At 48.3% G+C, this 27,953-nt stretch overlaps 1 long non-coding RNA gene across 1 annotated transcript in view; it reads left to right on the top strand.

Moving 5' to 3' along the window:
• Positions 1–4,277: 4,277 nt before the first annotated feature.
• LOC147108585 (uncharacterized) overlaps positions 4,278–27,953 on the top strand; it is a 38,366-nt gene continuing 14,690 nt past the window's right edge. The window contains exon 1 of the long non-coding RNA XR_015080614.1: positions 4,278–4,351. This is a non-coding gene — a long non-coding RNA (uncharacterized LOC147108585). The remainder of the gene's footprint in view (positions 4,352–27,953) is intronic.

The raw sequence follows: 27,953 nt of genomic DNA, 5'->3' as shown, positions 1-27,953 counted from the left end.
CTTTTTAAAATGTTTACATTATTTTGAGTAATCTGAAGTAGTTTTAAAGAGAATTAAAGCAATTTAAAGACTTTTAAAAGCCCTAAAAGAATTTTTTTCACTCCATTTATTTATTTAGCAATGTCGTCGTCATACGTGTCTTCACACTGTTCCCTTTGGGGAACTGTATGAAGTGGTGGAAGGATTTATGGCCATGATTAACGCTCATTTCGTGACTGTAACCACCTTTGAACCAGCCATTAGGGCGGTTAGTCCCATGGCGGGAGGGTTTTACGGGCTCCCACAAGCTATACAAGGAGGGGGGGCCACCCACACCCACGGACGCAAATATCCCACTGGATGTCAACCCAGAATTTAGAGCCGGAGCTCCGACTCCACTTGCCGGGACTGTCTGGAGCGGGGTTCGAAACCCTACCCTGATCTGGCCCAGCGGCGGGGATCCTACCGCTATGACAAAGGCCCAATCCGATTAGCAACGTGAAATGGCAGCATAGGGCTCCAGTCACGGGGAGGGAAAAGGCGCAGGAAACGTATGGGTGTCACCTTTTGTGCGGAGTGGGCCTTTTGCGTAGCAGTAAGCATCCCCGCCGCTGGGCCAGAAGGAGTAGGGTTTTGAACCCCACTCCAGACAGTCCCGGCAAGTGGAGTCGGAGCTCCAACTTTAAATTCTGGGTGGACATCCAGCGGGATACTTGCGTCCGTGGGTGTTGGTGGCCCCCCCCCACCTCAGATGGGTTGTGGGAGCCCGTAAAACCCTCCCGCCATAGGACTAACCACCCTAATGGCTGGTTCAAAGATGGTTACGGTCACGGAATGAGCGTTAATCACGGCCATAAATCCTTCCACCACTTCATACAGTTCCCCAAAGGGAACAGTGTGAGGATACGTACGATGATGACCTCTTGCGCAATGCACCTCCTTGGACCCTCAGTCGCAGATGCGAGGGGGCAAGTCGTGCAATTGTTAAATTTTTTATTTTATTGACATGTAAAATGTTGGCCCAGTAATTCCCTTCCAAATGCGCGAGTACGGTCGGGGTACTTACGCATCTGGCCGGATGAAATGCCGGTTTTCAGCATGCACAGTGCATGTGGGGAAAACCGGCATTTCCTGTCCTCTGAACGAAGGGGTTCAGAGGCAGAACGCGTGCGGCTGCACAGGCAGCGCGTGCGCAGTATAATTCGCCGCTTTCATTAATGCTTTCAGTGAGGTCAAGTCATTACAACTTACACATGAAAAAAGCATGGGTACAGTTGCTCCAGAGGCTGCGGAGGAAGATATTTCTTATCGTGGAGCTTCTGAAAGTATGTATGTCTGTATATATTCCTTTGCGTGTTATGTATATATTCCTTTACTTATGTGTATGAATGTATTATTTAATTATGACTTTCAGAGAAAGTAACTTATTGGAAAATCATAATTAAAAACATACATTCATACACATTAGTAAAGGAATATAAAACATACATACATATACGTAAAGGAATATATGTGGACATACATACATAACTCATTCTCACATTCCATTCACACAGCCACAATTGCTCCTTCTACCTACCATTCTGAAAACCCTTTTAAAAAAAAATTTGAACTTTAAAACTTACTTAAAATTTCTTAAAATAACTTCCCTCCCTTTCCCAAACAAAAATATTGCATTTCAGAAGCTCCACGATAAAATATATCTTCCTCCGCAGCCAATGAACAACTTTACACTTGCTTTTTTCAAGTGTAACTTCTAAGGACTTACCCTCACTGAATCCATCACTGAAATCCACAAAGTTCACTGCGCAAGCGCTGCCTGTGCAGTCGCACGCGCTGTGAATAGACCTCGGGTCTGGACATGCCGGCGTTCCCCGCATGCGCTGTTCCTGCTGAACGCCGGCATTTCCAACGGCCAGATGCGTGAGTACCCCGACCGTACTCACGCTTCTGGCCACGAATTTCTGGCCCAATGTAGTGTAGTCTACAAACAAGGTCAACGAGACAATTAGAAAACAAAGTGAAATCAAGTGCTGGAAATCTGAAATAAAAACAGTAAATGCTGGAAATACAGTATGAGGAGAATTTTAACATGGAAGAGCGTGGCGTTTAGGAGTGGGTGGAGGGGTTAAAGTCAGCGACAATGGGCCAGAAATTCCAGGCCAGAAGCGTGAGTACGGTCGGGTTACTCACACATCTGGCCGTTGGAAATGCCGGCGTTCAGCAGGAACAGCGCATGCGGGGAACGCCGGCATTTCCAGACCCGAGGTCTATTCACAGCGCGTGCGACTGCACAGGCAGCGCTTGCGCAGTGAACTTTGTAGATTTCACTGATGGATTCAGTGAGGGTAAGTCCCTAGAACTTACACGTGAAAAAAGCAAGTGTAAAGTTGTTCATTGGCTGGGGAAGGAGATATATTTTATGGAGGAGCTTATGAAATGCAATATTTAGGTTTGGGAAAGGGAGGGAAGTTATTTTAAGAAATTTTAAGTAAGTTTTAAACTTTAATTTTTTTTTTTTTAAACGGATTTTCAGAACGGTAGGTAGAAGGAGCAATTGTGGCTGTGTGAATGGAATGTGAGAATGAGTTATGCATGTATGTCCACATATATTCCTTTACGTATATGTATGTATGTTTTATATTCCTTTACTAATGTGTATGAATGTATATTTTTAATTATGATTTTCCAATAAGTTACTTTCTCTGAAAGTCATAATTAAATAATACATTCATACACATAAGTAAAGGAATATATACATAGCACGCAAAGGAATATATACAGACATACATACTTTCAGAAGCTCCACGATAAGAAATATCTTCCTCCGCAGCCTCTGGAGCAACTGTACCCATGCTTTTTTCATGTGTAAGTTGTAATGACTTGACCTCACTGAAAGCATTAATGAAAGCGGCGAATTATACTGCGCACGCGCGGCCTGTGCAGTCGCACGCGTTCTGCCTCTGAACCCCTTCGTTCAGAGGACAGGAAATGCCGGTTTTCCCCACATGCACTGTGCATGCTGAAAACCGGCATTTCATCCGGCCAGATGCGTAAGTACCCCGACCGTACTAGCGCATTTGGAAGGGAATTACTGGGCCAACATTTTACATGTCAATAAAATAAAAAATTTAACAATTGCACGACTTGCCCCCTCGCATCTGCGACTGAGGGTCCAAGGAGGTGCATTGCGCAAGAGGTCATCATCGTACGTATCCTCACACTGTTCCCTTTGGGGAACTGTATGAAGTGGTGGAAGGATTTATGGCCGTGATTAACGCTCATTCCGTGACCGTAATCATCTTTGAACCAGCCATTAGGGTGGTTAGTCCTATGGCGGGAGGGTTTTACGGGCTCCCACAACCCATCTGAGGGGGGGGGGCCACCAACACCCACGGACGCAAGTATCCCGCTGGATGTCCACCCAGAATTTAAAGTTGGAGCTCTGACTCCACTTGCCGGGACTGTCTGGAGCAGGGTTCAAAACCCTACTCCTTCTGGCCCAGCGGCGGGGATGCTTACTGCTACGCAAAAGGCCCACTCCGCACAAAAGGTGACACCCATACGTTTCCTGCGCCTTTTCCCTCCCCGTGACTGGAGCCCTATGCTGCCATTTCACGTTGCTAATTGGATTGGGCCTTTGTCATAGCGGTAGGATCCCCGCCGCTGGGCCAGATCAGGGTAGGGTTTCGAACCCCGCTCCAGACAGTCCCGGCAAGTGGAGTCGGAGCTCCGGCTCTAAATTCTGGGTTGACATCCAGTGGGATATTTGCATCCGTGGGTGTGGGTGTGGGTGGCCCCCCCTCCTTGTATAGCTTGTGGGAGCCCGTAAAACCCTCCCGCCATAGGACTAACCACCCTAATGGCTGGTTCAAAGATGGTTACGGTCACGGAATGAGCGTTAATCATGGCCATAAATCCTTCCACCACTTCATACAGTTCCCCAAAGGGAACAGTGTGAAGACACGTATGACGACGACATTGCTAAATAAATAAATGGAATTAAAAAAATTATTTTAGGGCTTTTAAAAGTCTTTAAATTGCTTTAATTCTCTTTAAAACTACTTCAGATTACTCAAAATAATGTAAACATTTTAAAAAGTTTATAAAAGTTACCAAAATCTTCAAAAAACTTCCAAAAACCTATTTAAACTGCTGCTTTGCATGTAAAAATGCTTAGCAGCGTGACAGAAACATTGGGGGCGTGTCCAGTGAAACTGAGACCTCAAGGGGCGTGTCTCACTTACACTGCACGCTCCTGGCTTCGCGCTGGCTGCACTCCTGGGCGGCGTGACGTCATACGCTGCCCGGGAATGTGCTTTCTATTTCTGCAAGTTCAGGCGTCCCAGAAGCTGATCGGCACGAGCGCGGGGTAAGTGCAAATACGGGGCTTGCACGCGCTGCAAGCCCCGTTCTGGAATTTCTGGGCCAATGTGATCGCATCTGGAAGCCGGCTCCAACGCAGCAATTTCCGGGTTTAATTCGGGCGCGTTCGGCTGTGTGTGCATAAGCCCCTCCGGAGAGGCGGGTTTACAATTTGAATTTGTAAATCAGTGATTTGCAGCGCTATTTTAACTGGCATTTAAATTTAACAGCGCATGCACGGGTTTCCCGTGCTTTCTGAAACTCGCCATTGAAAACAAGGTGAGAAGGGAACGGCAATTTACGGGGCTCATTAAAAGTCAGGCAACTACAGCAATAAATACTCAGTGCTCAGGGCTGCTTTCCTACCTCCCGATGGAAATGGATTTGTTGAGAGTACTTGTGCTAAGAGGCTATTTTCTGCACTTTGGTGATATTGAGGCTCAAGATCAGGATGGGTGATGTCATGGCTGCCTTAGATTGGACCTTGGACAAGGAGCAAGATGACCATCAGCAGCAGCAACTGCCTGCTGTGGAGAGACCTGCAGGTGGTGAGCAGCGAGTGGAACAGCAGAGAGGGGAACAGCAGAGGGGTCAACCTTGCAGGAGACTCAGCTTCCTTGACCTCTCGGAAGAGCAGTGCTTCTGGAGACTGAGGTTGTGGGGTCAGGTAGTGCAGCCTCCTAGAAGAAGACCTGCTTCCTGCTGGACCTGGTGGGCATGCATTACCAGTGGCTGTGAAAGTGACCACCGCCCTCAACTTTTTTGCCTCCGAATCCTTCCAGGGCGCTACTGGAGACACATCCAGTATAACATAAAGCAGCTCACTGATGGGTTGTTTGCCAGGGCTGGCAATTATGTCAAATTTGCTTGTGATGACACTAGTCAGAATGAACGGGTGCTCGGGTTTTCATCTCTGGCTGGGTTGCCACAGGTGCAGGGTGTCATAGACTGCACACACGTGGCAATCCAGATCAACCAGGAATATTCGTTAACTGCAAGATGTTCCACTCCATCAATATGCAGCTGGTGTACAACCACAAGAAAAGGTTTCTGCAGGTGTGCACCAGATTCCCAGGAAGCTGTCATGATGTTTTCATCCAGCAGCAGTCCTTTGGAACTGCAAGCTGACTTAAGGAGGCTGCTGGGAGACAAAGGATACCCACTTCAAACTTGGCTGATGAGACCCGTGAGAAACCCACCAACGAGCGGTACAACAAAAGCCATATGACAACAAGATGTGTCATTGAACAAGTGATCGGCATGCTCAAAATGTGATTCAGTTATCTGGACAGATCTGGAGGTGCCCTTCAGTACTCGCCAGCCAGGGTCTCCCGAATGATCATGGTGTACTGCACTCTGCACAACACTGAGCAAGGCAGTGAGCACACATCTGCAGAAGAATTCAAAGAAGAGGAGAAGGAGGAGGAAGAGGAGGAGGAGGAGGAAGGGGAGGAGGAGGAGGAATAGGAAGAGGAGGAAGAGGACGAGGAGGAGGAGGAGGAATAGGAAGAGGAGGAATAGGAAGAGGAGGAGGAATAGGAAGAGGATGAGGAGGAGGAGGAGGAGAAGGAGGATGGCGATCCCCACGCAGCACCAGTCGCTCACATTGCTGCCCGGGATACCAGAGATTCCCTTCAGGATGCCAGGGATTCCCTTCGGGATGCCAGGGATTTCCTTATAGCTGTAAGGTTCAGTTAGTCACTCCCATGTAACAATCACATCCAAAGGCCATTCTACCCCACCACCCCTAATCCCACTGACACAAAGCAGTCCTGTAACCAACCAAATGAAGGGATAATTCATAGTCCTAGCCCCGTTAGGGCTACCCTGGATCAATCGTATTTTGCAGACGTTCACTTTCAACTAAAGTTTGAGGTGGCCAAATACTAAAGACGCTTAATTGGGTCTAAAGGTTCGGACTATCTCTCCCTAAAGGAAAGAAAGGTAGAAACATAGAAGATAGGAGCAGGAGTAGGCCATTCAAACCTGTTCCGCCATTTAATGAGATCATGGCTGATCATCCAAATTCAATACCCTACACCTTGCTTTCTCCCCATATCCCTTGATCCCTTTAGCCTTAAGAAATATATCTAACTCCTTCTTAAATATATTTAATGAATTGGCCTCAACTGCCTTCTGTGGTAGAGAATTCCACAGGTTCACCACTCTCTGGGTGAAGAAATTTCTCCTCATCTCAGTCCTAAATGGCTTACCCCTTATCCTTAGACTGTGACCCCTGGTTCTGGACTTCCCCGCCATCGGGAACATCCTTCCTGCATCTAGTCTGCCTAGTCCTGTTAGAATATTATAAGTTTCAATGAGATCCCCTCTCATTTTTCTAAACTCTAGCAGATATAAGCCTAATCGACCCAATCTCTCTTCATACATGATTCATGCCATCCTAGGTATCAGTCTGGTGAATCTTCTCTGCGTTCCCTCCTTCCTCAGATAAGGCGACCAACACTGCACACAATACTCAAGGTGTGGTCTCACCAAGGCCCTGTACAACTGCAAGACATCCTTGCTCCTGTACTCGAATCCTCTCGCTATGAAGGCCAACATACCATTTGCCTTCTTAACCACCTGCTGCACCTGCATGCTTACCTTCAGCGACTGGTGCACAAGGACACCCAGGTCTTGTTGCACTTTCCCTTTTCCCAATCTATTGCCGTTCAGATAATAATCTGTCTTCCTGTTTTTGCCACCGAAGCGGATAACCTCACATTTATCCACATTATACTGCATCTGCCATGCATCTGCCCAATCACCCAACCTGTCCAAATCATACTGGAGTTTCTCTGCATCCTCCTCACAGCACACACGCCCACCCAGCTTTGTGTTGTCTGCAAACTTGGAGATATTACATCTAGTTCCCGCGTCTAGATCATTAATATATATTGTGAATAGCTGGGGTCCTAGCACCGATACCTGCGGCACCCCACTAGTCACTGCCTGCCACTTGGAAAGTGACCCATTTATTCCAACTCTTTTCTTCCTGTCTGCTAACCAGTTCTCTATCCAAGTCAGTACCTTACCCCCAATCCCACGTGTTTTAACTTTGCTCGCTAATCTCTTATGCGGGACCTTATCGAAAGCCTTCTGAAAGTCCAAATACACCACATCCACTGGTTCTCCTTTATCTATTCTACCAGTTACATGCTCAAAAAATTCCAGTAGATTAGTCAAGCTCCTGGTTCCTGCAACAAATCAAACGATATAGCCAGGCTCCCGAGAGATTCTGGTTTGGGTGACGGCATGATCGGATCTTTCGACCTCGATTCAAAACTACACACATACTGGGCAGATTTAAAACGACTTAAACTCTAATCCCCTTAATATATTTACACACCTTAAACTTAAACTTAAACTATGTACAGCGCCGCCCGTCCCCGGGCAGCTTGCCTAATCCCTGATTGGACTGCAGCTCGCCGCTCCCTGTGGCGGGGCTGCAGTGACCTGTGGCTCGGGTTCCCTGCAGCCTTTTGCTGTTAAACGGGGACTGTGTTCTTTCATGGATTTCTGAAGTCGGCGTCTACTGGGAGCGGGGTAATCGGGCCAAGGTTTTCCAGGCTGAGGCGTTCGAGTCGACCTGCGAAAAGGTACTTTGGGCGAGTGGACCTTCGGGTGGGACCTCAGCTCTCACAGTCCGTGGCTCTTCCACGACTGTGGGCTTCGGCTCCCTTCCCTCAGGCTCCGCCCCTTTGGGATTCCGGCAGGCTCCCTTGGCGAGTGGACCTTCGGGTGGGACTTCAGCTCTCACAGCCCGTGGCTCTTCCACAACTGTGGGCTTCGGCTCCCTCCCCTCAGGCTCCGCCCCTTCGGGAATTGGGCCTGTGGCAGACGGCTCCTCCTCACCTGCCCCTACAGGTGGAGAATCTCTGCCCCCAATTTCTACCTCCCCCACGCTCGAGTCGAGGGCGGGATCTCCGTCCTCCAACTCCACCTCCTCCAGAATCGTGTCGAGGGCGGGACCTTGTTGTTCGGGCCCCTCCTCGTCCGAGTCCCAGGCCATCGGAGAAAGCTTCCCCCAGGTGGGCGGGACTGCTTCTCCTTCTAAGTAGGCTACAACGCTAGCTTGTGTGGTCTGTGACTCATCGCGCGCCTCAGGCTGAGGATCTTTATCCTCAGACCTGGCTTTGGTTGCTGATGCTCTTGCACCCGGTTTAAACAGTTTGCACCGCTTCATGCGAAACCACTTGTTGCGTCGGGACACTTCCACTGTGCGAGTGGCGTAGACCTTGGATTTTCCACCGATTCTGGTCTGTCCTCCTGGTCTACGGCTCTCTCGCCAGCGCATAGGATTAGACCCAAGAATTTTCCTTCTCGCCGGCCAACCCGCGCCTTTGTAGGGTTTTCCTTAACACTCTCTATCTCCTTCATGCTCATACCCACTCCCCAGAGACAATGATTTCTCAGGTCCACGTGGATCCCGTGGGCCACCAAGAAATCAGACCCCAGGACTCCCGTTCCACCTCCCACTTCCCACTTCATCAGGGTGCACTTCCACGTGGTGCGGAGTGGTCCCAAACGAATGGAGAGGGGAAGGGTATGTGCGCCAGCCTGTTCTTCGCCCGTGAAGCCCGACACAAGGTATGGGACCCCGGTGGACAGAGGCGAGGCGGTGGGGTTTTCTGCGTGGATTACGGAGCACGATGCTCCCGTATCCAACAGATAGGTTCCCTTCACCTCCACCACCTCCATCTCCACGAGGGGTCATCTCCATACATCATATCGCAGCGCACACAGGTAGACGGGCTGTGCCGACTCTAGTCACTTGGGTACAACAGTCGGAGTCTCGGGAGCGACAAGACCAGTGGTGATGGCTATTTTCCCTTGCGAAATCATCAGAGACCGCATTGTCTCTATAATTGATTCAATCGCAGCGGGGTTCATAGCCGCACCAGCTCCTTGTGCGGGGGCAGGAGCTACGGCTTGGGTTTGGGCTGGTGCTGGGGCGGCGGTCTGGGCTTGGGCTCGGGCTGCGGGAAATCTCCCTTTACTATCCTTCCACGGATTTCTACAGTCCTTGCGCCAATGTCCATCCTTCCCACACCCGTAGCAATTGAGCTTGGCTTGGACAGGGCGATTCCTCTCCTGACGCCACTCCTTCTTGCTTGGGGCTGCGGGTTTTGCCTCATGCACCTTTCCCTTCTGGTGAGGTGTTTCCTGACCTCTACAATTCTTGTACGCCACATTGAGCTGGCGGAGTACCGTCTCCTCCGTGACACTGGGACATTGGGGATCAAACCAAGATCTGGCTAGGGCCTGTATCTCTGGCAAGCTGTTGGTAACCAAGCAACGGAGCCAATGAACCCGCTGTTCGTTGCTCATTACAGCCCGTTCAGGCATACCCGGACAGCTGCGTCGATACACCGGCCACAGTCTTTCTGCGAAAACCCATGGTGGTTCTCCAGATAGCTGCACGGTCCCTTCCACATGGTCGAACGGACTACCGTCGTCCACTCCCATTATTTCTAAAACTTCCTCCCTGAGATCCGCATACCCTTTCCGTCCCCTCTTACTATCCTCTGAGAGGCACTGAAGGATTGTGCAATCCAGGGAGAAAAGCAACAGTTTCACCTGTTCCTGATCATCACAGTCATTAATGGCTGCTGTTTCCTCTATCTCCCTGAAGTGAAGCAAGGGATCTCCCTTTACTGTGAGTCGTGCGAGGTGGCTCACCATGGACCTTAATTGTGGGCCAGCGTAGGGCACCACGAGCTGGTTCTGGTGGGGTCCGATACTGCCATCGGCAGCGTTGGGACCGAACCTCTGGTGCCGAGCGGGACACATTGGTGCCGGTCCCGGCTTTGCTACCAGTTGTTCTTCCTCACACTCCACCTCGACTACCTCCTCCTTTTCCGGCCAAGTCTCACTATAGCTCGGCGGTGCTGAGGGCTCGGTGGCTGGTACCACAATTACCTCAGCTGGAATCGGCTGTTTTGATTCCTTTAAAAAGTCCATGTGACTGGCATTCGGCCTGACGAGACACACCATGCCTTTTGCTTTAACCAGGGCCGTTCTTAGGTCCTCTATGGTCTTTTGGCAGGGGCCGTGGTCTGTGCTCTCAAACCCGTGCTCGAGGGCTAGCTTGTAAGCTGCCTTAACCTCCACTACTCTCTCCTCCTGCGCTCTTAGCTGTTGTGCGAAGCGGGCGTTTTTCTCCCGTATCCTCGTTTCATTGATCTTTGCCTCAGTAACCTGGCAATCCAGGTACTCTATCCTGGCCTGATGTTGACTAGCTACCACTTGGCATTCCTGATTCAGCGCGTGAAGCGCTGTGATGACTTTTTCCCCACCCATGGCCTTTGCCTCTATCTCTGCTGCCTGGGTTGTGATCCTGGCTGCCTGTGCTGCAACGACCCGGTCCAAGATCTGGACCTGCTTCTTGTAACACATCAGCCACACTGCCTTCTCCACTGACTTCTTATGCTCTTTGCTCTCTGTCCACCTGATGGCTGCGCCCACCGGACGCCCATCCAGCAAGAGATCGGAAATCCACTGTTTAGTGAGACTTCCCTTGCCAAAGACATAACCCGTTATCCTCTCATCCATTGCATTTCGACCATTCAAACTTGGATCTACTACATTGCAATCCTGCTGCTAGAGTCCTGCCGCGGTCGCCATTTTCTTTAAGGGGTTTTCCTCGAGAGATTTCCCTGAGGTTTCTCTCTCTAGAGGCCTCTCTCTCTTGCACAGTAAAACCTTGAGTGGTTCGACCCACTCGCCCCTTAGATTCTATACTCTGGACTTAGGGGCAGGAACTACAATGTAGAGAAAACTCTTGTAGACCAAGTTTGATGAAACAAATGAAATTTTATTGCATAAGGAAAAATATCAAATCAAATGCAAGCAGATAGGGGAGTACATGGGAGGGGAAAAGAAGCGAACAGATCATAACGACACAGTACTAACTAAGGCAAATACAGGCATCTTATACTCTACAAAGATCATCATGAAATAAGGAAACACACGGAACATCGAGGGACAACAACTCATGTTAATTGTACCCTTAAATCCACCCCCTTATTAAACCTATCTAGATCTGACTGTGAAGGGCCAGAAACATGCTCACCAATCCCACTAGGAAGTGCAAGGTTTTGAACCAGTCTGCGTTTGATCCTTTCAGGCTTTCCGTTTCCACGTGGATCGTGGAGCCCCTGCGAGCTGTGCCACACCTCTCTCCTGAGGTGGGGGTCGAGGGCGGCTGGACACCGGTGGGCCTGGATGTCGGCGGGGTCGAGGATCGTCGGCTCGACCTTGGTTAAAGGAGCCTTGGGCTGGCTCCCATCGCTTCTTCAGTTTATTTTTATCTCTTCTCCTTCCAACCAGGGTGGCTGGAAGGTTTCGTCTCTTGGGGTTTTTATTTTTTTTGTTTCTTCTCCCAAGTTGGGTCGATGGCCTCTCGTTCCGGCAACGGCCCGGGGATGGTCAATGATCTCCCGATGTGTTTCCCCGGGGTGGGACGCCGGCTTCGAAATGGCCTTCTTGATGTTGGCTTGGTTCTTCTTCCTCCTCCGATGGTGGAGAGGAGTTTGCTGATCTTCTCCCGAAGCGACTCCTCTTCACCCACCAGTTCTCTCTCCGAAGCTGTGTCTGTGTTCAAGCTTTTGAGTGCCTGCTCCTTCTTCTGAGTGTCCGTATTCAAGCTTGCCCCAACTGCCGAAAAGTCTTCCAGATATACCTTTCTTCCAGAAACTTCCATCTCCCGCCCAAAATCATGTTAGTCTTTGTTTAGCTTTTGGCGGGCTGGGAGCACAGCGGGGTAGTTATTATATTTTAAAATGTTTTAACCGGCCGGTAAAGGCCGATCTCTGGTCTGGAATTACCTTCATTGTTTTTAATGTCCTGCTGATCTCGTTATCTAGTCCTGGGTGCTGTTCTCATGAATATGAAATTGTCCCCTTTTGTCTGGGTCAACATTTAGATGGCCTCTGTCTCCAGGCTGATCTTGACTGGATCTGCATCTAATCCATATGCATACGTGTGGGTCTGGTTTTGTTCTCTCAGAAACGGCTTCCAGAACTTACTGTGGGTTGAATCCACAAAGCTGTCTGAGATTGCGCAGGGACCATTTTAAAGTGTCCCAATAAGCTGGTCACATGGTATGGTGGCCATTTTGTATGCCCCTTTTTCTGGGCTTCTTTTAAAACAATCTTTAAAATCATGGCCTCTTCTGCCATTTGACCCTTTATAATACAAAGTCCAATTTTGCGAATCCTACACTTGTATGCTATGGCGTTTCAAGTGCTCATCTAAATGCTTCTTGAATGTTGTGAGGGTTCCTGCCTCTACCACCCTTTCAGGCAGTGAGTTCCATATTCCAACCACCCTCTGGGTGAAAAAGTTTTTCCTCAAATCCCCTGCCCCTTACCTTGAAACTATGCCCCCTGGTTATTGGAAAAGTTCCTTTCTATCTACCCTATCTATGCCCCTCATAATTTTGCACACCTCAATCAGGTCCCCCCTCAGCCTTCTCTGCTCTAAGGAAAACAACCCCAGCCTTCATAGCTGAAGAGCTCCAGCCCAGGTAACATCCTGGTGAATCTCCTCTGTACCCTCTCCAATGCAATCACATCCTTCCTATAGTGTGGCAACCAGAACTGCACACAGTATTCCAGCTGTGGCCTAACTAACATTTTGTACAGCTCCATCATAACCTCCCTGCTCTTATATTCTATGCCTCGGCTAATGAAGGCAAGTATCCCATATGCCTTTTTAACCACCTTATCTACCTGTCCTGCTGCCTTCGGGGATTTATGTACATGCACACCAAGGTCCCTCTGATCCTTTGTCCTTCCTAAGGTCCTACCATTCATTGTGTATTCCTTTGCCTTGTTAGTCCTCCCAAATGCATCACCTCACACTTTTCAGGGTTAAATTCCATTTGCCACTGTTCTGCCCATCTGACCAACCCGTCTATATCGTCCTGTAGCCTAAGGCTTCCCTCCTTGCTATTTACCACTCCACCAATTTTTGTGTCGTCTGCGAACTTACTGATCATACCTCCTGCATTCATATCTAAATCATTAATGTACACTACAAACAGCAAAGGACCCAGCACCGATCCCTACGGTACACCACTGGACACAGGCTTCCAGTCACAAAAACAGCCTTCGACCATCACCCTCTACCTCCTGCCACTAAGCCAGTTTTGGATCCAATGCACCAAATTGCCCTGGATCCCGTGGGCTCTTACCTTCTTGACCAGTCTCCCATTTGGGACTTTGTCAAAAGCCTTACTGAAGTCCATGTAGACTACATCAACTGCACTACCCTCATCCACGCACCTAGTAACCCCCTCGAAAAATTCAATCAAATTGGTTAGACATGATCTCCCCCTGACAAAACCATGCTGACTAACCTTGATTAATCCTTGCCTCTCCAAGTGGAGACTAATTCTGTCCCTCGCAATTTTTTCCAATAATTTCCCTACCACTGATGTTAGGCTCACTGGCCTGTAATTCCCTGGTTTATCCCTACTACCCTTCTTGAATAATGGTACTATGTTAGCTGTCCTCCAGTCCTCTGGCACCTCCCCTGTGGCCAGAGAGGTTCTGAAAATTTGTGTCAGAGCCCCTGCAATCTCCTCCCTTGCTTCACACAGCAGCCTGGGATACATCTCGTCTGGGCCTGGGTGTATTCCCAGAATTTTTTTGTTTTTGGACCAAAAGTCATCCTGTTGCAAGGTAGCAATATTCGACCACCAGAAGGCAATAGTTAATGGCCTAGAAATTAGGTATGGCCCCGCCAGCTCAGTTGCGCCCAAAAGTTTGCGCAGCGCCCGGAGCCCGTTGCGCCCGCCAGAAATTCACTTTTAGCGCCCCAAGTCGGAACCGGGCGCTGTTCCAGGGTGTGCCCGCCTCCGCTTGGGGCACTGAAAGTGAATTTCAGCGCTCCAGCTGCCGCTGCGCCACCCAATGCGGTGCGGCAGGCTGGGGTACTGCAGGCCTCCTCCTTCTCTTAAGGAGGAGCTGCCTGCAGCCGTGAGATCGCCGCTGGATTCTGCCGGCAAATGAGCCCAGCACCACGGAGAAGTGCCGGGCTCGCGGGAATCAGCCACCAATGCCGCGGGGGGTGTGGTGTAGGAGGCCGGGGAGGGAGGTGCGGGCAGGCGGCCGCCGAAAAAGTGGCCGGCCGCACCTCCACCTTTATGCGCCCCACTAACGCTGCATGAAGGCCGTGTTTCATGAACGTTGTTTGCGGCCGCTACGGAAGAGGCGGCCGCAACTGAATATGGGCATCGGGCCGGCATCGGGGCGGAACCGGGGCGCTGCGCACACCGATGACGTCATCGGTGCCGGCGCAGCGCTACCGGCTACCGCCGCCATTAACGCTGCACTCAATTTCCGCGCTACCAACCCCGCCGGCGCAGAAGACCTCTTTAGGCGGTAAGTGGGCGCAAGGCCCACTGAATTTCTAGGCCAATATTTTTTGTTGAGAGAATCCTCATTTTGGGATTTCATAACATTTTGCTGTAAGTCTGATTTCTACTTAGAAAAGTCGAGAAAGCTGCCCATTCCAGAGAATGTCTCAGTGAGTAAATGAAAATACAGGCCAGAAAGGCTTGCCCATTACTAGGAGCTTTATTGACCAATTTATCCATTTTACAAGCTAATTCTCACATTACACATTAAAATGCCACCACTTGATGCATTAACATAAAATACATCCCATTGATTTCAACACTACCAAAGGTTGGGATCATTTATAAAACTATTAAACAAAAGAGGTCCCAAAACAGACCCCTGTGAAACCCCACTGTGGATCTTTCAGGCTGATGACAATCCCTGTACCACCACCCTCTGGGTTCTATTGGTCAACCGATTATGTATCTATTGTAAAACATTTCCACTTTCTTTATTTTCAGTACCAGCCTTTCCAGAGGGACTGTATCAAAGGCCTTACTGAAATCCAAGTGCACCACATCCACTGCCTTACCCCCATCAAGCTATTGTCACACCCTCAAAGAAAACCAGTAAGCTAAATTGACAAGACCTCCGCTTTATGATTTTATTTCTATGCAGATGCTCCATGATCATTTTTACCTTGTTTATCTCCCACCATTGGAATGAGGCTTATTAAACTCTGATTTGTGCTTTCACTGGTCAACCTGAAGGTTTGCTCCAACAGATGCTCTCTTACACCTAAATGGGGCACTCAGCCAGCCTCCAACCAGAATAAAATGGCTGACCACAAGTTCAGGCACCACCTTTGTGTACAGCTATGTGTACAATAGTGTTACTTAATTATAATTGAATACTTTTTTGTCAGGACAGATGCTGGTATGTGGCAATCAAGATGATAATCTCTCGATATATAAAGCGGTTCTTCTGTCTGTCTGTCTGTCATGCCGTCTGTCTGTATTGAATTAACTCGAAAATTATAGAACGTACCTACACGTGTGTTACGTCGAAAGAAAGCTGACGATTCCAGAACCGTCCTAAGCATATTTACGTTTCGGCCGGACAAAAATTGCGCCCGCGGTATCCAAAAAACGTTCAACATTCTGCTCATTATCCGCTCATTAGCATCGAGTGACGTCGAGGTCGACCAATCGTACGGCGGCTTCCTGGCGCGTGCGGCCGGGCCCTCCTACGGTCGAGTGACGGGACGATTGACCAATCCTACACTTCGGTGACCTGACGGTCCACCAATCGGTGCCTGTGTGGGCGGGCCTTATCGTTCTGAACCGAGGTGAGTCGCCGCCATCTTGATTCCAAACTTTTCATTTCTTTTTCCCGCTTTCTGCGTCTTTAAAAAAAAAGTTCCTTTTAAAACAGAAATTCGTTTTAAAAAAAGTTAATTACTTTCAGAAATTGTTTTTAAAAAAAGTTAATTACTTTCTAAATCTTTCATCTAATCTCATTAATTTTCCTACCTTTCCCCGTTTTTGCAGGTAGGCCTCTAAGCCTGGGCGTCTGTTGCCAGCCATGCTGGACCCTAGGCAATTGTTTTGTGGCAAGCTCCTCCCACCCCTCACCCCCCACCCTTCGGTCTCCCCCATCACGTGATGGATGACCAATCCTATGGCATGTGTGGGCGGGGCCTGATGCTTAATAAGACAGAATAAATAAAAGTTACTTCAGTCTTCGCGAGCACTGAAGTGACTGCAGCAACTATTGCAATGTAAGTGAAGAGATAGAGAATAAATAATTCAGTTTTTATATCTTCTAACTTTATATCTTCTTTCCTTAAAAAACTTTCGATTTTCAAAAGGCAAAAGTTTTTTAAGGAAGGTTACCCCGGCAACTGGGCCCGGCCATCTTTCATCCTGGCAGCAGTTCAATGCAGCGACACCACAGCGCCATATTTGATCTTGGCAGTACGACACTTTCTTCGTGACGCCATCTTTGATCATGGCAGAACTTCAATGTGGGCCTGAACAGTGCCATCTTTAGTCTGGGCTGCCTGGTTTCTTCCTCCTTCCCTCTCTCCTTCCCCCTTCCTCCCTCTCTCTCCCCCCTCTCTCCCCTCCCTCTCCCTTCCCCCCCTCTCCCTGCCCCCCTCTTCCCTGCCCCCCTCTTCCCTGCCCCCCCTCTCCCTTCCCCCACCCTCTCCCTCCCCCCTCTCCCTCCCTCCCCCCCACTCTCACTCCCTCCCCCCCTCTCTCCCTCCCTCCCTCCCCCTCTCCCTCCCTCCCTCTCCCTCCCTCCCTCCCCCTCTCTCTCCCTCCCCCCTCTCTCTCCCTCCCCCCTCTCCCTCCCCCCTCTCTCTCCCTCCCCCCTCTCTCTCCCTCCCCCTCTCTCTCCCTCCCCCCCTCTCTCCCTTCCCCCTCTCTCCCTCCCCCCTCTCTCCCTCCCCCCTCTCTCTCCCTCCCTCCCCCCCACTCTCTCTCCCTCCCTCCCCCCACTCTCTCTCCCTCCCTCCCCCCCACTCTCTCTCCCTCCCTCCCCCCCACTCTCCCTCCCTCCCTCCCCCCTCCCCCCCACTCTCCCTCCCTCCCTCCCCCTCTCTCTCTCCCTCCCCCCCACTCTCTCTCCCTCCCCCCCTCTCTCCCTCTCTCCCCCCTTCCCACCCCCCTCCTCCCTTCCCCCTCCCTCCCTCCTCCCTTCCCCCTCCCTCCCTCCCTCCCTGCCCCCCTCCCTTCCCCCCTCCCTTCCCCCCTCTCCCTCCCTTCCCCTCCCTCCCTTCCCCCCTCCCCCCCTCTTCCCCCCTCCCCCTCTTCCTCCTCCCCTCTTCCCCCCCCTTCCCCCCTCCCCCCTCTTCCTCCTCCCCCTCTTCCCCCCTCTTCTCCCCCCCTTCCCCCCTCCCCCCCTTTTCCCCCCCTCTTCCCTCCTCCCCCCTCTTCCGCCCCCCTCTTCCCCCCTCTTTTCCCCCCCCTCTTCCACCCTCCCTCCCTTCCCCCCCCTCCCTCCCCCCCCCTCCCTCCCCCCTCTTCCCCCCAGTCGCTCTCTCTCTTCTCCCCAGTCGCTCTCTCTCTTCTCCCCAGTCGCGCTCTCTCTTCCCCCCAGTCGCTCTCTCTCTTCCCCCCAGTCGCTCTCTCTCTCTCCCTCCCCCAGTCGCTCTCTCTCTCTTCCAACAACAACATGTCCTCGAAAAAGCCTCGGCACCGCCGGGCACTCCAGCTAGTTAATAATAAACGTAATCCCTCTATGTTCCAGTGTAAGATTAAATACTCCATTTTGGGAAGGATACAAGCATATTCTCTGACAATCTGGAGTACCTCAAAACTAAATGAAAGCACCACATGTTGGGACATGAGATGGTTGCTGCAATTGATTGTAAAATGGAGTGCATCACAGGGAGTCACTAGAAAACAGAGAGTGTTCTGAAGAGCCACTGTGAGCAGAATGGTAAGTCATTGCAAAATGCAGCATGTCAAGGCAAGGCAGAGAAAGAAGACAATTTATAGCCCGGTGCTTTCAATAATAAAAGATGAAAGCTCCATGACAGCTTCGTGGGTAGTGGGCAGTAATGTGCAGGATGAAATGATTGGCATCAAACACCACCTGTACATTAATCAAGTGAAAGCCTTTTCTGTTCCTGAAATTGAGGGGGGTTGGATATGGGACTCTGAGTGTCACAAGCATTTCTTCAGCTGTTCCTTACATCTGAGGGCACCCAGCTAGTCTGTAGAATTGAATAGCTTTCTTTCTTTCTTTAGCTAGTTCGATTGAGAAGGAAATCAACTGCACACCTGCCTGAAAAGACGACCTTCAGTGATCTTTTTTATACAATGGTGAGCTGCTGCCTAATTACGATTACAGTCACAAGGAAGGGTTCAGTTGCAAAGAAATTCAAGGCAGTGGTGACTTTGAGTGGTACGGACAATAATGTTCTCCTGGTGGAAGTAGGTTGCAAGTCTCTATCCAGCAGCTGATCTATCTCCCCAATTGCCTCTGGGCAAGGAGAGGCACAGCCTTCTGAGGCACTGATGTGCAGAGGAATCTAAGTAAGACCCATTAGGTCTGCAAATCCTATGGGATAGGTATCTACATGTAGAAAACAAACATCTTCTGTAATGTCTCACTCTAAGTGCCTCCAATGTAGCCACTTCGATATCCTCAACCTCTTCCTCTTCAAAACAGAGGAATACAGAGATTCCTATTGGGAAATCTGTCTCCAGTCTATGCACTTCTTCAGCATTATAATCACTCAACCATTGGTGGCCATGTCTTCTGTTGCCGAGGCCCTAAGCTCTGGAATTCTCTGCCTAAACCTCTCCGCCTCACTATCTCTCTTTCCTCCTTTAAGATGCTCCTTAAAACCTATCTCTTTGACCAAGCTTTTGGTCACCTGCCCTAATTTCTCGTTAGGTGGCTCATGTCAATTTTTTTGTCTTATAATAGTCCTGTGCAGCGCCTTGGGACATTTCACTATTTTAAAGGTGCTATATAAATACAAGTTGTTGTTGCAGTTGTTGATTAATACTGCTAGAGAGACATGCTTGGTGCCAGGAATGAGAAATTCATATGCAGATTCTTAAATTATAGATTTATTAGAGGAAATTATACTCACAGACAACACACACACAAGGCAATGTGAAGGCTGTACAGCACATTACAGTTGCTGAGCTCAATCACAAGATGATTAGCCCCCTGTAACACAGACAAGCTTATCTACAAGGATATTGAAGTTACACAAAGAACAGGCGAATGTCCTTACAACTGTGTTAGCCATATTGGCCTTGAATATCTGAGCTGAATTTTGGGCATTTTCCAGAATGCTGTTGCCAGCAGATTCTGGAAAATTTCTCTGTCACAAAATGGAGTCTTTAACATAAAATGGTTTCTCTAATACAAACTTTCTAACTAGCGTTCCTAACAATAGTGTTGACTACAAATGGCAAGACCCATGTTGTTAGAGCCTCCTAATCACTAAAATCAATATACAGGTACAGTAACCTTCAACATCAACAAACGAAATGGCCTCCTCAATGCGGTATCCACCTGTGCTGTTCCTACTTCCGCTTCTATAATGGCAGTTTTAATGTGGGTCGGATTTCAGGGCAAAAGTTGTGTAATAGAGAGGGAAGGATTTTCGAACCCTTCCACCTCCATTAAAGTGCTGCTGGGAGGCACCAGGCAGACGGTAAAGGGAATGGCAAGCTTTCTTTTTAAAAGGTGAACTCTGCTGGGGTATACATGAGGCGGTCAGCCTTACAGGCCCATTCTATTTTTTTAATACCCCAAAACCACCCGAAAATGGATGGCAATTAGAAATCTAATCCAGCCCAGTAATTCTGAAGAAGAAATGAAAATGTCCTAATGATTCACAGCAAACTCCATAAGAAGGCAGGGAATTGAACTCAACTGTTGCAAGAAATATAAGTCTCAGGACAAATCACTGCTCGGGATAAGAGCATTACAGCAAACTCCTCCTGGAAATCAGAACATAATTGGAAATCCCTTTGAGAAATGACAGCACTGTCACATATCCCTGTGGAAAATGATAGTGTCACAGTAAATCCCTATGAAAAAGGAAATATATTGCCAATCCATTCTGGAAAAACTTTGGAGTTGGGGGCGGGGGGCACGGGAAATGGGATTATCTTTTCTTCTGAAGCTGGGACACATTTGAAATTTGAGGGGAGGGAGGGATGGCTTTAAGTCGCCTGAGGCAAACAACATAGATGCCTTTAAGTGCAAGCTAGATAAGTACATGAGGGAGAAAGGAATAGAAGGATATGCAGATAGGGTTAGACGAAGTAGGATGGCAGGAGGCTCGTGTGGAGAATAAGCCCTAGCATAGACCAGTTGGGCCAAATGGCCTGTTTATGTGCTGTAAAGTCTACATAATTCTATGGTGCTCAGATCTCAGAACTGCATTTCACCTTTCAGTGAATCTACAGGGAACTTACTATTGAAGATGTGAATATGTCCTATTTAAATGAAAGATATATCCACACTAATTGATAGATACAACAGGCAGTTTGAATGGTTTTTTGATCAGAATGTTTTTTGAGTAAGGAAACCAAAAGTGAGAGTGATGTGCACCTCTGTTACAATTATAATTGTTGTTTCCCCCAAGTGACTGTTTAAAATGAGGGATAATTGTAGCAACATGAGCTACCAACGCAGAGCCTCATCTGATAGCAAGGGATCTTGGGAAATTGAGGCCATGATGTAGACGGTTTCCTGTCCATTATATCATAAGGCGAATTTTACAGATGCACACTGCCAGCTGTCTGCTGATTTTACAGAAATCAGTCCAATGAAGTAGTAAGAAAAATGAGACTCTTCAAGTTAATTTGCCCACTTTTCATTTCTATTTGCTACGGCATTGGAATAATTATTGTATGTTGAGGCATTCTGCTACAAATATGTGAACAAACTTTTAATTCTTACCTTCATAACAGAAAAATGTGATTTATGGAACAGTGCAGCTTTAAATTTAGACAGGAACAATGCTTAAATGCAGACTCTGTGGTGTAGAAGAAAAATGTTTCCGTCTTAGGAACACATTTTGTTGGAAGATAAATAGTAGTAATAACCTTCTTCAAGCCACCAATTGACAGGCATGACCGAGCACCTCACACATTGGCTTTACTTAATGTAATTACAAGGCATTATTTATTTATTTCATCTCGCTGCTAGGCAGAAAAAGATATCGGAAATTCCGTTACCAGAGTATCCACCTTGTCTGCTGGAATTGTAGAACTATTGGCCACTGAAGAGAAAAGCAACTTTACCAAGATAGTTTAAAGTGATACTCCAGTCTATGATATATGGATAAGATCAAATGGTTGGCCACTGGCAAATGTATTTATTTATTTAAAGGTAGCTGCTCCATTCTTGTACAGGTCCACTCAGCTGCAGAAAAGCAAATATTGGGCTTTCTATAATGGCTCTGTCTTTATTACATTTATCTTCTTCAGTGCCTGACTTCTAACAGGCTGTGGTTAGATCGTGAAGCTGTGGAGATAAATGACTATCCTGCAGTTTTGCTTGATTACATTTGAAGATCAGGAAGACTTTGCATAGAATTTTCCATGGGGAGATTAAATAGGTGCATTAAGTGCACAATAGGGTAGATCTGGGTTACTGAAATGAAATACCAGTGTCCTCAACAGGACCACATATAATAGCCTGGGCATCAATAGATTTGCAGCTAAGGAAGGTGAGGAGACAGTGAAAGGCTTGAATATAAAGTCATGGGAGAAGAGCAGAACCAGGACCAGGACTGAAGCTGGAGTCTGAGGTTGGTAGAAGAGTGAGCTCGATGAGCCAAATGATCTCTTCTCGTTCCAGTCTCTCTTATGTTCTTATAAGCATGCTTGTTCTGGTCTGGTTGTGTGTGTTTGTAGATGTATTAGTATATCTCCCATGGCATTGCTTATGGATAGCTTTGTCACAGGCTGGGGAAGCTGGGAAAGTATCTCTTATGCGTGCAGTCACTGCAAGCTGTGGGTAGAAGGCTCAGGCTGAGCTGACTCATTGCAGCTCTGGTGGTTGAAGGCTAGAGGGAAGAGGGTTTAAATTTTGTAATTTAAAATATAAAAAATATGACATTTAAAAAATAAACTTACCTGCTTGGGAGAAAATAAAACTGGGTATGAAGAAACAAAATGGCAAACAGACCTGGTTGATTGGTGCCACAATGCCACCAGTGGTGGGAGGACTATAACTACAGTGTGATAGACAGATAAGATTTCATATTATATTAGTATTGGCATATCTTTGATGGGTTTTTTAATTATAAACTTTGCATAGAGAGTTTCCATTTTAAATTTTGACATAAAAATGTTGCTCAAAAATCATGACAAGAGGGAGCAAGGTTTTATATTATATATCTATATATATAAAAAGATCTGTCTGTCTGTTTGTCTGTCTGTCTGTTTGTCTGTCTGTCTGTATGTCTGTCTGTCTGTTTGTCTGTCTGTCCGCTATACATTCAAAAGTTATAGAGCGTACCTACATATATGTTATATCAAAAGAAAGCTTATGATTAGGGGAGTCTCATAGGTGTATTTACTTTTTGGTCAGACAAAAATTGTTCGGACAGTATACAAAAAACGTTCAAAAATCCGCTCATTAGTGGTTGACCAATCCTACCGCTCATTAGCGTTGAGTGACGTGATGGTTGACCAATCCTACGGGGTGGGCGGGGCCGAATCCTTCAAACTGCCGTTAGTGTGGGAGCGGGAGCTGAGCGGCGGCCATTAAAAACCTGCCGGGCCTCAAGCTAAAAAAATGGTAATGGAGGTGAGGAAATTGTTGATTCATTAGTATTGACACATTAACCACTGGAGGCAATGCCAGAAACGACACAGATGGGGATTAAATTATATGAAATATAGATTTCCAGCAAAAAAAAAGTTGGTTTTAAAAGAATAAAAAATCCATTTGCAAAGGAGTGCATGATACACTAAGTTCGCGTTTAACGTTTTATGAGGCATTTTAAGATAACGGATCCCTAGCTGAACCCTGTAGGTAAGCTCTTTTTCTGTTTGTGGCCGTGGGCCTGGGACTTGGGCTTTCCCCCCCTCGGCCCGGTCCCGGGGCTTGGCTCCGTTTGCGGTGGATGAGCTGCCTGCAGGCCTCAGGCCTCGAAGCCTCGGCCTCTCCTCGCCAGCCACGCCCGAGCTAGGCACTGCCCGTCCCACTGGGCCCGATTCCAAACCAGCGGCCCGCGACCACCGCCATCTTGGTAAAGGCTGGCGGGACGGAGCCGAGCGGAGCCATCGCCGCCATCTTGGTAAAGGCTGGCGGGACTGATCCGAGCGGAGCCTTCACCGCCATCTTGGTAAAGGCTGGCGGGGCAGGACGGAGCCCGGCGGAAGCGTCACCGCCATCTTGGTAAAGGCTGGCGGGGCGGAACAGAGCCGAGCGGAAGCTGGCATCACCCAGGGCGACGGTGTCAGCCGGAAGGGACGTCATGCACACACGGGACAGGCACAGGGTGCGCGCGCAGCAGGCGACACACCCCGTCACCAAGAATGAGACCAGCCCAAGGCAGTGCCGCACAAGAGGGCGCCTCACCAAGCACACCAAGTTTGTCAGAGATCTGATCCGTGAGGTATTTGGTTTTGCCCCCTATGAAAGGCGTGCAATGGAATTGCTGAAGGTCTCTAAAGACAAGCGTGCACTCAAATTCATCAAAAAGCGAGTTGGTACCCACATCCGTGCCAAGAGGAAGAGAGGAGAACTCAGCAATGTGCTGGCAGCAATGAGAAAAGGCAGCTGCAAAGAAAGATTAATCTGTACAAATTTGCTACCATTAAAGTTATTTCAAAGTTAAAAAAAAAATTAGACATGGGAGAGCAACAGCTAATAATCCAGTGTGCAAATAGAGGGGAATGCAATTGATTAATTAGACAGGGGGAGAGTGACAGATAATAATCCAGTGTGTAAATAGAGGGGGAAGCAATTAATTAATTAGACAGAGTGAGAGTGACAGATAATAATTGATAAATTAGACACAGGGAGAGTGACAGATAATAATCCAGTGTGCATATAGAGGGGGATGCAATTGATAAATTATCCAGTGTGCATCCTTCCCTCTCTCTCCTTCCCTCTCTCTCTCTCTCTCTCTCCTTCCCTCTCTCTCTCCTTCCCTCTCTCTCTCTCCTCTTCCCTCTCTCTCTCTCCTTCCCTCTCTCTCTCCTCTTCCCTCTCTCTCTCTCTCTCTTTCCCTCTCTCTCTCTCTCTCCTTCCCACACAGACAGACAGACAAACTCATTTATATATATATAAAAATTATTTCTACTTTTCATAACAACATGCCCTCAAAAAACCCTCAGCACCGCCGGGCACTCCAGCTAGTCTATAATATATTGGCCTGTATTTTCCAATCCCTAACGGTGTATACGAGGTGTGTACACACCCGTAGGGACCTCGCAAGTGCCGGTTTCAGGCATGCGAAGCGCATGCGCTAAAAACCAGCATTTCCGATCGTTCAAGAATCCTCTTGACAGATCGCACGCCTGCCCTAGAGAAGGGCCTCTGCGGGTGGAGAGTTCTGCCTTCTGGAGAACCTCCGCCCACTGAAAACCCTTAAAAACCTTACGCCTGGTAAAAGCAGGCATAAGGCTTGCTTTTTCCAGCATAAGAGTTTAAAAAAGTAAAAAATATTTTTTTTTTCACTCATTTATAATTTAAAATACTTTAAAAAAAGCTAAGTTTAATTTTAGCCCTGTAAAAAATGTTAAATTTTTTTTCAAAAAAATAAATTTTTATTTAAAATATTTAATTTAATGTAATTTTAACTAATTTTAAAACCATGATTAAAAAAATTATTTAATATTTTGATGTGTTTTTTTCAGTGATCCCCATTCATACTTTTGACATGTCTAAGCTGTCAAAAGTATGAAGGGGGATTCCCTTCTCCCATTGGTTCCCCATGGCCCACGTGATCCCAGGGACGCTTGCAAACCGCATGTGCTCCTGGGATACCTGGGCCCTGCGTATTTCATCATGGAGAGGCCCAGGATTGGAAATGGCCGGACCTCGGGACCCCTCGGGTAACGGCGTAGATTTTTTCCAGATCAGAGGCCTCCGCACGCAGGAAGCCTCTGATCGGAAAATACAGACCAATAAAAAGCTTATATCTGCATGAACTTCCTGTCTATTAAGTCTAACTTTCTGTTGCCAACATTTTTTATTGTACATTCCTATGTTCACTTTTATAATGAAAACTGCCTATGTGGACTTGTTATGCTGCAATTACACCATCCTGCCAGCAGTGGCACGGTAGCATCTCAGTCTTGTGTCTCCCAGCTACTCTGTCTGTACTGCAGAGTAAGACTTATTAAAAATCTTAGGTCTACGCACCTGGTCCAATTGCCCTGCCTTTAACTCCCCTTCACGTGAAGGTAACACTTGGTTTTGACTCCCCATGTGCATTGCCACAGGAGATTGACTGGTAATATATTAAAAATCTTACATCTGCGTACACTTCCTGTCAACTTCTTCCCATTATAAATTCTCATATTTACATTTATAAAGGAAACTGTTTATGCAAGCTTGCCACATTCTATTGACAGCCTCCTGCCAGTGGAGGTACCACAGTACAACACCTTAAAAACGGAATACAGCCACCCCTACAAACTCACAGTACTGTATGTGACACAGAAAATGTACTCAGAAGCAATATTTTTTTAATTCGTTCACGGGATGTGGGCGTCGCCGGCAATGCCAGCATTTATTGCCCATTCCTAATTGCCCTTGAGAAGGTGGTGGTGAGCCGCCTTCTTGAACCACTGCAGTCCGTGTGGTGAAGGTACTCCCACAGTGCTGTTAGGGAGGGAGTTCCTGGATTTTGACCCAGTGATGATGAAGGAACGGTGATATATTTCCAAGTCAAGATGGTGTGTAATTTGGAGAGGAACTTGGAGGTGGTGGTGTTCCCATGCGCCTTCTGCCCTTGTCCTGCTAGGTGGTAGAGATCGCGGGTTTGGGAGGTGCTGCCGAAATAGCCTTGGTGAGTTGCTGTAGTGCATCTTGTAGATGGTACACACTGCAGCCACAGTGCGCTGGTGGTGGAGGGAGTGAATGTTTAAGGTGGTGGATGGGGTGCCAATCAAGCAGGCTGCTTTGTCCTGAATATCTGGGTTATAATTTGATCTAATGATTCAAGCAGCAGTTATTAACCATTCTAGACTCACCATAGGGCATTGGTGAGACCACATCTGGGGTACTGTGTACAGTATTGGTCTCCTTATTTAAGGAAGGATGTAAATGCATTGGAAGCAGTTCAGAGAAGGTTTACTAGACTAATGCCTGGAATGGGCGGGTTATCTTATGAGGAAAGGTTGGACAGGCTAGGCTTGTATCCGCTGGAGTTTAGGAGAGTAAGAGGTGGCTTGATTGAAACATATAAGATCCTGAGGGGTCTGGACAGGGTGGATTTGGAGAGGATATTTCCTTTTGTGGGAGAATCTGGAACTAGGGGTCACTGTTTAAAAATAAGGGGTCGCCCATTTAAGACAGAGATGCGGAGAAATTTTTTCTCACAGAGGGTCGTGAGTCTTTGGAACTCTCTTCCTCAGAGGAAGCAGAGTCTTTGAATATTTTTAAGGCAGAGGTAGATAGATTCTTGGTAAGCAAGTTGGTGAAAAGTTATCGGGGTAGGCGGGAATGTGGAGTAATCAGATCAGCCATGATCTTATTGAATGACGGAACAGGCTCGAAGGGCAGAGTGGCCTACTCCTGCTCCTAATTCATATGTTCATATGTTCATTATAGTTTAAGATGTTAGTTGAATCCCACTGTGAGATTATTGCCTTAGGGTCATTCCAGAATAATTATTCTCTGTTTAACACACTGGGGCATTATATTAATTCGCTCTGTTGCATGAAAAAATCCTGCTTTATCTTTAGACCCCTTCAGTCGAGCAATATCTTGTGAAAAGTAAAACTAATAATACAAACTCTAACCTGGCTCATGTGAATCTGTGGATCAAAAACCATATTAGTGTCAGTTGGTGGCCTGTGAAAGATATAGGCCTAGAAATTGAGTGCCCTTAGCGCCGATTTTGCGGCGCTAGAGGGCCTAGCGCTGCATTTGGCGCCGGCGCCGAAATTGCCTGGGGCCCTTACGCCGCGGTAGACCGGTAGCGCTGCGCCGGCACCGATGACGTCATCGGTGTGCGCAGCGTCCCGGTTGCCATGCCGACGGGCCCCAGCGCCGAAATTCAGTTGCGGCCGCCTCGCCCGTGACAGCCGTAACTAAGACTCTGGCAACAGAGTCTTACGAGTCTTTGCGCCGGCGCATTAAAGGCCCCGCGGCGGCCGGCCGCTTTCCCGCCGGCCGCCTGGCCGCAGCTCCCTCCCCGGACTTCCCCCCCCCCCCCCCCCCCCCCCGGAACAGAAGCAAGCCCGGCACTTGTCCGAGGTGCCGGGCTCATTTTTTAAAAGATTTTCGCGGGCCGCGATCGGGTGCAGGCAGCGCCTCCTTAAGGGAAGGAGGAGGCCTGCACTTCCCGAGCCTGCCGCACCGCATCGGGTGCCGCAGCGCCGGAATTGCGGCGCGAAACGGCAGTTAGCGCCGATTTACCGCCGCAAAGACCCTTCAGTAGCGCCGGCAGCCGTTTGGGCGCGGCCCTGCTGAATTTTTGGCACGCGCAGGGGGACTTAGCGCCGGCACTAACTTCCGGCGCTAAAGCCCTGGCTAAGCCAAAACTCAATTTCTAGGCCTAGGCGGAAGGGCCCCAGGCAATTTCGGCGC

The sequence above is a fragment of the Somniosus microcephalus genome, chromosome 13 (genome assembly GCF_052327205.1).
Source record: "Somniosus microcephalus isolate GS21.2 chromosome 13, FLI_Smic_1.0, whole genome shotgun sequence".
NCBI lineage: Eukaryota > Metazoa > Chordata > Chondrichthyes > Squaliformes > Somniosidae > Somniosus > Somniosus microcephalus.
Note: the sequence above shows the minus strand (reverse complement) of the source record. Positions and strands in the feature narration are given on the sequence as shown.